The following is a 10,118-nucleotide window of genomic DNA, read 5'->3' as shown; positions in this document are numbered from 1 at the left end:
TGAAGGGGGTCGGAATGGAGCGTCCACTCGTGAGGCTGCAAGAGACGACTCAATTTGTCTGCCAAGACGTTGTCCTTCCCCTGAATGTAGACAGCTTTGAGGAAGGAGTTGTGGCGAACAGCCCAATCCCAGACCTGAAGAGCTTCCTGGCAAAGAGGGGCCGAGCCCATGCCCCCTTGCTTGTTGACATAATACATGGCAACCTGGTTGTCTGTACGGATGAGGACCACCATGTCGTGAAGCAGATGCTGGAAAGCTTGGAGAGCGTTGAAGATGGCTCTGAGCTCCAGAAGATTGATTTGATGGAGCCGTTCCGCACTGGTCCAGAACCCTTGTGTGCGAAGACCATCCAGATGGGCCCCCCAGGCATAGTTCGAAGAATCGGTCGTGAGAACTTTCTGGTGGGGAGGAGAGTGAAACAGCAAACCTCTGGAGAGATTCGAAGAGGTCATCCACCAAAATAGAGACTGACGAAGAGCAGGAGTGACTACGATGTGACGGGACAACGGGTCGGATACCTGAGTCCACTGAGATGCCAGGGTCCATTGAGGAATTCTGAGATGCAGTCTGGCAAAAGGCGTCACATGAACTGTAGATGCCATGTGGCCCAAGAGGACCATCATGTTTCGAGATGCCCGCACCGCGCATGCGCCAGTGCCTTCCCGCCCGATGTACCGAGCGTGTCTCCTCAGTTCTTTTCTTTCCGCGGAGCTGAGAAGTTTCACTTCATTCTGCGCTGACTGAATTTCAGTAAATTTTGCCTTCTTTGTCCGCGTTTTTGTTTATTTCTACTTTAACTTAGTACGTGTATTTCTTTAAAAAAAAAAAGTTAAAATTATTTTTTCCGGCGGTTCGGCCGGGCCGGCCTCGTGGCTTAGGCCCAGCGCCTTCGACCTTGCGGCGACGATTTTCCGGCCTATGTCCCGGCCAATCACCGGTTTTAAAAAGTGCAGCAAGTGCCAGCGCGCGATTTCGTTGACGGACCCGCATCGACGCTGTCTTCAGTGTCTTGGTCCAGAACACATACCGAAATCGTGCCGGCCTTGTTCCACGCTTACTGCGCGCTCGTTTAATCGGCGCTGCTTGCTGTGGGAGTCGATGTTTAAGATGGAGACTGCTAAGGAGCCGTCTGCTTCCACTTCTGCTGATGTTTCGCCGATCCATGCGAAACCTGCATCGTCAACTCCTGCATCTGGCCTTTTGAAGCCGGCATCGTTCGCACCGACTTCAGCCTTGAGTTCGACACCGGTGCCTGTTCCCGTCTCCTCGGCTCAGGTACCGCCTTCCACTGTCCCTCCGGTGGTCATCAAAGTGCCTAAGGCTAGCAAGCAGAAGCACTTGGCCGCAAAGGAGCGCGAAGACCGTGCTGGAGGACCCCCTTTCGGTGCGGATCCCTCCATATCGGCTTCGCTGCGATTCCTGCTGGAAGCTCAGTTTGTCAAGCTTATGCAGACTATGGGACCCCGGCTCATCGCCTCCATACAGGGTGACCTCCCGGTCCCGGGGGGCGGGCCGCCCCCTCCCCCTCGTCGTTCGATCTCGCTGCTCGACGAGGAGGATCGGCGGAGGGCGGCGGGGGCCTCGCGGCGGGCTTCCTTTAGTGATATGCCGCCTTTGGAGCCCATCACGCCTCCTCGCCATCAGAGTACTATACCAGCCACTGATAATCGGAGCCCTGGGCATACTACCTCGCAGGAAGAGTTCTTCCGCACTCCATACCAGGCCTGGGTGGCAGCGCGTGAGTCCGCATCCTTGCCACCTCTACGATCCACCGCATCCAGTCCCATCCATTCCGTGGAGGCTTCGGGGGACCGTGCGATGCATAGGCGTTCACGTTCTCCATCCCAACACCGGGAGGGGCATCGCTCCCGACACTCGTCTCGACACTCCTCACGTCATTCGGAGGTGTCCCCGCAAAAGAAGATGCAGCGTATGGGATACTCCTCATCGGATTTATCCCCGCCTGAGGGACCGGAGTATGAGGAACCATCTACCTCCTATTCTCCTTGCCGCTCCCAGTTCTCTCTGGACCCAGAGGCTTCTACTTCTTCTAGTCCGTCTCGCCGGCCGGCGCTGGCGGACCAACTGTCATTTTCTTCCTTCCTCCGACAAATGGCGGATGACTTGGATGTGACTTTGGACACTGGTTCTCGATATTCCAAGGAGTATCTAGACACCATGCACTTACCTCACCCTCTGGCGGAGTCGCTCCGGCTTCCTCTGCATAAACTGCTTGACCAGACATTCATGCGCTGTTTTGAGACACCATACTCCATCCCTGCAGTTCCCAGCAAGTTGGATGCTCGATACCGCATCGTCCACCACAAAGGGTTTGAGGGAGCTCAACTCTCTCATCAGTCCCTCCTGGTCGAGTCCTCTCTCAAGCGATCTCATCCCTCCCAGGTTTATGCCTCAGTACCACCGGGCCGAGAAGGGAGGACGATGGATAAGTTTGGTAGACGTATCTACCAGAACTCTATGATGGCGTCTCGAGTGCTCAATTACAATTTCTTCTTTTCTTCATATTTGGAGTTCTTCTTGCCGGTGCTCCGCAAGTTTATCCCTTTCATCGATGCTCAAGCTCGATTCGAGTTCGAAGAAGTGGTGGCGACACTTTCCCAGCTATGCCTCCAGCTGATGCAATCCTCCTACGATGCCTTCGAGCTCTCGGCACGTGCTGCCGCCTGTTCGGTAGCCATGCGTCGCCTGGCATGGCTTCGTACGATTGATATGGATCCGAACCTCCAAGACAGGCTTGCAAATGTGCCTTGTGCGGGAGCGGATCTGTTCGATGAGTCTATCGAGACTGTTACTAGGAAGCTTTCGGATCATGAGAAGTCTTTTCAGTCTATCCTACGGCCTAAGCCCAAGCCTCAACAGTCTCGACCTACTAGGCCGCATTTGATTTACCAGCGGCGTTATACTCCTCGCCAAACTCCTCAAGCGAGACAACCTGCGAAGAGACAGCCCCCCCAGAAGGCTCAGCAGAAGCCTCAGATGCCGGCTGCACCCAAGGCTACTCAGCCTTTTTGACTCTCTTCCAGAGAGCATAACCGACCTCGTTCTGTCTCCCCCCATTTTTCCCATTGGGGGTCGTCTTCATCATTTTTGTCATCAATGGGACACCATTACCACGGACCTTTGGGTCCTTACCATCGTAAGAGAAGGATACTCTCTTCATTTCCAACGGGTCCCCCCGTACATCGGGCGGGAAGGCACTGGCGCATGCACGGTGCGGGCATCTCAAAACTTCTGAGTTTCTTCAAGCAAGACATGCTTGCAAGATGTCCGTATCGGGGCTCTGTCAGATGACATCGCTATGCGATCATCTAATGAAGGCACCGGTACCACCTTTTTCTTTTGCGGTACCTGCGGTGCCGCTCTACACCCCGGAGATGAGGAGCCCGATGTCGAGGGACTCACCTCAATAGGGGCGGAGCGCTTCCGCTGGCGCCTCACGGTCGGCAGGACTGGACTCGCTGCAATCGAGACCGGAGGACGCTCCAGCGGGGAAGGCTTCTTAGCCGGCTTACCTGGGTGTTGCGACGCCGGCGCGGTGTCACGCGGTGTCGATGAGGTAGGTGCCGGCTGTACCGGAGCCGATACCGGTGTCGATGTCGCGGGATCGGACATCTCGGTACCGAAAAGTAATCGTTGTTGAATTTCACGATTTTTTAAAGTACGTTTTTTCAACGTGGCACAGCGGGTGCAGGTGGACGCCTGATGCTCCGGACCCAGGCACTGTAGGCACCAGTTGTGCGGGTCCGTAAGGGAGATAGGCCGTGCACACCGCTGGCACTTCTTGAACCCTGGCTGAGGGGGCATGAAAGGAAAAACGGCTTCCGCCAAATCGAAGGCCGAGGCCTCGATGGTGGCAGAAGGCCCCGCCGGGGAAAAACCAAAATTGAAGAAAAAATACAAATTTTTTTTTTTTAACAAAAATAAAAGAAAAGAAAAGAGGCAATAGAGCCAAAGGGGTTTTCGCGAGCGGGAAGGCGTGGAGAAAAATTTTCAAAGGCCGTTGAAAAACGCGTCTTCTTAGCTCCGCGGAAACTAAGAAACTGGGGACCGCGCGCCTGTGTCGGGCGGGAAGGCACTCGCGCATGCGCAGTGTGGCCTCTAGAACTTTCCAAGTTCTTAGAGTGCAATCACTCTAAAAGTGTCCGTACCGGGGCTCCGTCGGTGCCGTCACCCATCAGTCAAGAATATGCTGCCTGCTTGTCCTGAGATAAAAAATGTTTTGTTTTTAAAACTAGATAAATACAAATAAAAGAAATAAAACAGCGATTCGTGTAGAAAAAGAACACCAACCGTGGTCGAGAGAAGGCAAAAGTGAACTAAGTTGAATGCAGAGAGTCAAAGATGGACTTCTCGGCTCCGCGGAAAACTAAGAACTGAGGAGACGTGCCCTGTGCACTGGGCGGGAAGGCACTTGCGCATGCGCGGTGCGGGCGACTCGAAACTTCTAGTTTTTTCAAGCAAGTCTGCTTGTGAGGCGTCCGCATCGGGGCTCCGTCGGATGACGTCACCCTTACGTGAGAATACCTGCTTGCTTGTCCTGGGATAATAAAGATTATGTTCTAGGCATTTATTCAACAACTGTTAGTCTGGGAACTACAATATAATGGAAGATTAGGTTTTTACCTTCGATAATCTTCTGTTAGTCCCTGTTTGATTCTATAGGTGTTCAATCCCTTCCCACAATCCAGGAGTTGCATAAATCAAACATTTTTCTGAGCATGTGCTCCTCCTATCTTAGAAAGAGAAAGAGTTAGAGCCCCCTGCAGTTCATTCCCAAAGCCAAACAACCATACCAGAACAAATCCATGACAAAATAAGGGGGCATGGGGGAACCTTCCTGGCGACATAAACAATTTCTGTTATGGTCTGCTCTATACTGTTCTCCCAGGGGAGCTCAAAACGGTTTTAAATGAATTTATTCAGGAACTCAAGCATTTTTCCCTGTCTGCTCACAATCTATCAAGTTTCAAATTTAATAAAAATATCGATGAAATTGCAATTTCAAAAAAAATTCAAAGCGATGTACAGTAAAATGTGGGGAAGTCAGCCAAGACAATTAAAACATAGACATGAACAAACATGACTTATTAGATACGAAAGGGATGCGGGGAGAACTACAATTGTCATAGGAAAGAAAACAATTATAGGACAAAACATAAGGACAGGAAGAAAAATAATAATCAAAGCCTCATAGAAATCTTATCTGTACCTGGGGCAATGGGGAAGGGGGGGATTAATGAGGCTGTAGCTTTAACCACTGTGCCACACTCTCTAAGGTAGGAGCAGCACATGCTCAGAAAAGTGTTTGGATTTCTGCAACTCCCAGATTATGGGAAGGGATTGAACACTTAAAGAGTATGGAATCCGGAAAGGATGTAACATTTGCATTATGATTATATATATTCCCCAGATAGACCAGGCATTTGGGCTTCTCTGTTATGGGAACTTATCCAAAATGTCATTCTCTGTCAGTGTCTTTACGTCACATATTTTGGATGTGTCCCCAGATTCTTAATTTTTGGAAGTAGTTGACTTACTATGTATCTACTCTTTGGAACTAGAGTTGGATCTTTTACTCCTTTTTAATATTTATTTCATCCAAATTCCTGCTTTCAAAGGTTATAAATATTTTTTTTAATTGTACAGTTCTATTGGCAAAAAAGTCCCATTTTGATTTGTTGGTTAGATTCTAAACCACCTACACTTCAGAAATAGAGACTTCAAATGACTGCTCTACTGTAAATGGAGCGAGTATAAGTTTCAGATTTTATTTTTTCATAAGGGAGGCATTTTCATCAGAAGTAGTCTGCTTTTTGGGACTCCCTCTCTCCAGGAGCAAGGAGTCACTTATTGAATTGGTGAGGTTGTGCGTCTCTGTATGCTTGACATCTTAGTCTGCCTTTTCTGATTACACATGGGGAGGGGTGGAAGTGGTTTCAGTGGTCTGTTATATTTGAGATAATGATGAAAATGTGGTATCATGTTTTACGATGTGGTTTGATGATTTAAACTTAAAAATTGTCAAAAGAAAAAAAAAAAACCTCAGTGAAAATTCCAAAATAACCCGGGATGTAAAAAAACCCCCCAAAAACCCAACAAAATCACTGGCCAGAAAAAACAACAACAAAACCTCCACAAATCCATATAATCAAGTTCACAAAAATGGTTTTAAAGATCTAAATTGTTACGTTTTAGTCCATAATAATGCTTCAGCATATCACTATGTGTATATACAAAATCATATGTTAACATTCCAATATACTGTAATTACTGTGATGGTTGAATTTGGATAGTTTGACAAAATCTAATTACTCTAGTAGTGAAATCATTGCTCAGTGAAAAGGCATACTTTACCAGTCACACAGATAAGGAAAAATGAAGATTCCCTTGCTTTAAAAGGTAAGTCTCTACTATCCTTACATCAGGGTTCTCAATCAATGTGTTGGAATACACTGATATCATCAGGAGCTGGAAGCAAATGTACAGCAGGTTGGGGAGAGCCAAGAATCAGACATGAAGTACTTGATATCTGACCCTTGTTTCTGCCACCAGCTCCAACTGGAGATGTTGCTGGCCGCTGGACTATCCCACTGGCTAGCATCATTGTATCTGTAATTCCCTGACATTATTATTAGCAGTAATGAAATGACATATTTTTTTTCTAACTGTGAATTGCAGTTTCAGTGTGTCATGCTTATGAACAGTGTCAGGCATTTAACAACAGAAAACATTTTGTGAAAAATTTCAAGACAGCCAAGAGCCCAAAAGAGTGGGCTTGGTAATTGATAATGAACTTCTATGAAGCATAGGGTGAATCTGTATGCAAATAAATGTATAATAGATATCAATGAGAAGGATGATGTTTATAATGAAGTCAACCAATTTTACTCAAAGCAGAAATCTGTACAGGTCTCTCACAAGTACGATTCATTTTCATACCGCTCAATTTCTTTGAGATTTAATGTATTGAGTGTACAATCCTCATTGGTTTTCAGCTCTGGAACTTGCTCTACAGCTCTGTCTTATAGGGAGTGTGATGGATTATGGGGTTTTCCCTCACTACAGCGACAGCTGGGACACTAGACAAATGTAGAAGAACTACATCTCCCAGAATACACTGAGCTCTGCATAGTCACAGGGGTGGGACTCAGGCAGGGAGAAGTTTAAATGCGAGAGTGAGAAAGAGAGAGAGACAGACAGACAGACTTTCAGTGTCCCCAGATATGGGCTGAAGCAGAGCCCTGGGAAGCTGACTGAAGTGGAGTTGCTCAAGTGAGTAAAAGAGACTGGTAAGAGAGGATTGTTCTCTGTGTGGCTGAGGTAAGCCAGCCTGGAATAACAAACTGTTAGAATCAGTGTTGTGAGTGTGGCAGTAACTGACTGCGTATTTACACTGAACAATTGAAACTGCTGGAAAATAGAAGGGGACTGAAATTATTGAACTGAACTGGAAGCCTATGCTGTAACAAGCCTCAGGTGGTTAAAGCTGAATAAAGAGTTGCATTTCACCTTCAAAGCTGTTTGTGCTGTACCTAGGGAAGACTGAACAGGGAGTTCCTGGAAAACCTGGGCAGAGAGATACTATCTTCTGCTGGAGTCCTGCATTAAATTGGATAAATGAAAAGGCAGGGCCAGGATGGAAGGAGTTCCTCCAGGGTTAGGGTTAGGGTTAGCCTACCTTCCTGTGTTGTCAGAATCCTCAACTCTCCTGTCTCTTCTCCAGCATTTCAATAGGCCATTGGCGGCAGTTCTTCCTTTATGCTGCCAGCGGCTGACCTGGAAGGCTTCCCTATGATGTAAAACGCATCAGAGAGAAGCTTTCCGGGCCAGCTGCCATCAGCATGTAAGAGGAACTGCTGTCAGCAACAAACAGATGCTGAACATTCTAGAAAGGTGGGAAGGGAAGGGCTGCAAGGGCTGGGGAAAGAGAGATGCTGCATGAGCTAGAACACAGAGAACTTTTGAAAAAAAGACTGCTAAAAATCTAAGATGGCCGCTGCTGAGAAATTTGTGCCAAAACCGCAATATTCTTCATACAGAGCAAACATAAAAAATGATGATTTTAGGATTTTTCAGGTGGGGGAACACAGGGGGGCATGAAAAAACCTTGAAAACTGTGAAATTCAGCTGGAGCTCTCCCCCCCCCCCCCCCCGATTCACCTCACAAGATGTGACAGCCTTCACTTACTGTGACCTGTGCTGAAATGCTGGAAAAGTACTGCAGTCTGCCACAGCTCACAGTAGATGGAATCAGAGAACCATTGCCTCATGCTTAGAATGCTTCAGGCTGTCAGTCAGACTCCATGCCTGACTGCACCTCTACCCCTGTGGACCGACGGATGCACAAAACACAGCCAGCACCATGTGAGACATCACAGAGTCTCCTAGGTATGCCCAACAGTCTGCAATGAACTACGTCTGGCAGTACAAGAAATGGGGACCTGAACTCCTCAGAAGCAGATGCAGGCTTCAGACTGATGTCTGTGAGTTCTCCATGCAGGCAGAGCTGAAGAATCGCTCTGAGAACAAGAAATCCCCCAAAAAGGGACAAAAACCACTGAATAAAATAACAAAAAGGAGAGAGCAGAACACACACACTTCTGCTGGCATGCATATAGAAGGGAAAAACTAGGTGATCTAGAGGGCACACTGAAGTAGAGCAGAGTCAGAGAGAAAATCTGGATTGTATTCCTTCTGCAGATGGCATGTGGCCATTGGAATACTACCACTTGTCTAGAATGTCTCCCTTATTGCACTGGAAAAGGGATTTTTGGCCATCTTCAGAGGAAGTCTTCAGCTGACATAGCTTGAGGGTTCTCATCAGCTGGACTATTTATATTTTATATTTAGATTAGAGGTTCTAGCAGAGACCCATTTACAAAGTGTGTAAGTATCCCTGGTGGTCCAGTGGCAGCCAATCAGCTAGCAGCTCTGCATGGGCAGGAGTGACCTTCCTTCGCTCCTGCCCGTTCAGAGCCACAAACTGATTGGCTGCGAGTTCTTGTGGTCCTGGTGAGAACTCACAGCAGCCTAGCTAGCGGTTCTGAAAAGGCAAGAACAAAGGAAGATCGCTCCTGCCACAATTCACCGCTGGACCACCAGGGATACTTAAGCAGGAAGATAAAAATAATTAGAATCGGGCTGGGACAGGCGGCGGAAGGGATCCCTCCTGTTTTGGCCACTACTGGACCACCAGGTCTCACGACAGGCCCGGTGGAGGTCTGCAAGGCATTGGGAGGGAGGGGAGGGGCTAGGTGGCTGGGTGCAGAGACTGGCAGGCGAGTGAGTGAGGGTGCTGGATGCAGAGCCTGGCAGAGCAAGGGAGGGGGAATGGGGTGCAGAGCTGGGTAGGGCAAGTCACTATACTTGAATATTAAACAACCCCCCCCCGGTGTTTATATTCACATCAACATTTTTTTCCTTTTTTTTTTGGGGGGGGGGAAGGTTACCTCGGTTTATATTCAGGCCGGTTTATATTCAAGTATATACAGTAATCTTCCCAATTATTATTTTCAAATGTAAAAAGTGCCTTTGCTCATTTGTAAATTGTAGATCTGTCCCCCAAAGAATGGGAAAAATAAAAGAGAACCTGCAATTTGACTTTCCTCTGATTTATGAGTACTTTCCTGTTCAGGATTAATCTAACAGATTCACCTTTTGCCCATTCCACTCAAGTGTAAGTCAAATCCCGATTCAAGTGGCAACTGGACCTATCAGCCAGAACACTGTCCTTTGCCAACAGTGTGACTCTCAGGTTAGCTCCCTAAGATGGCCCAATTCCACTCATTGACTGCTTCCCAGCAAGAGCTTTCTTTCTCCTGTCTGTTCAAGTAACATAATTGTTTGTCTAGGTCTCAAACTCACGGCCCAGGGGCCACTTGCGGCCCGCCAGGTACTATTTTGAGGCCCTCGGTATGTTTATCATAATCACAAAAGTAAAATAAAACAGTTTCTTGATCATATGTTTCTCTAGCTATAAATTACAATATTATTATTAAGACTTAGCTAAAAGGAAAGATTTATAAACTATAAAGAGTTTTACCTCATACAAAATAGCCATTTCTTTAATAAGGCAGTAACTATTTTTTCTGAGGCCC

This window comes from Geotrypetes seraphini, chromosome 7, assembly GCF_902459505.1.
Source record: "Geotrypetes seraphini chromosome 7, aGeoSer1.1, whole genome shotgun sequence".
Lineage (NCBI taxonomy): Eukaryota > Metazoa > Chordata > Amphibia > Gymnophiona > Dermophiidae > Geotrypetes > Geotrypetes seraphini.
Note: the sequence above shows the minus strand (reverse complement) of the source record.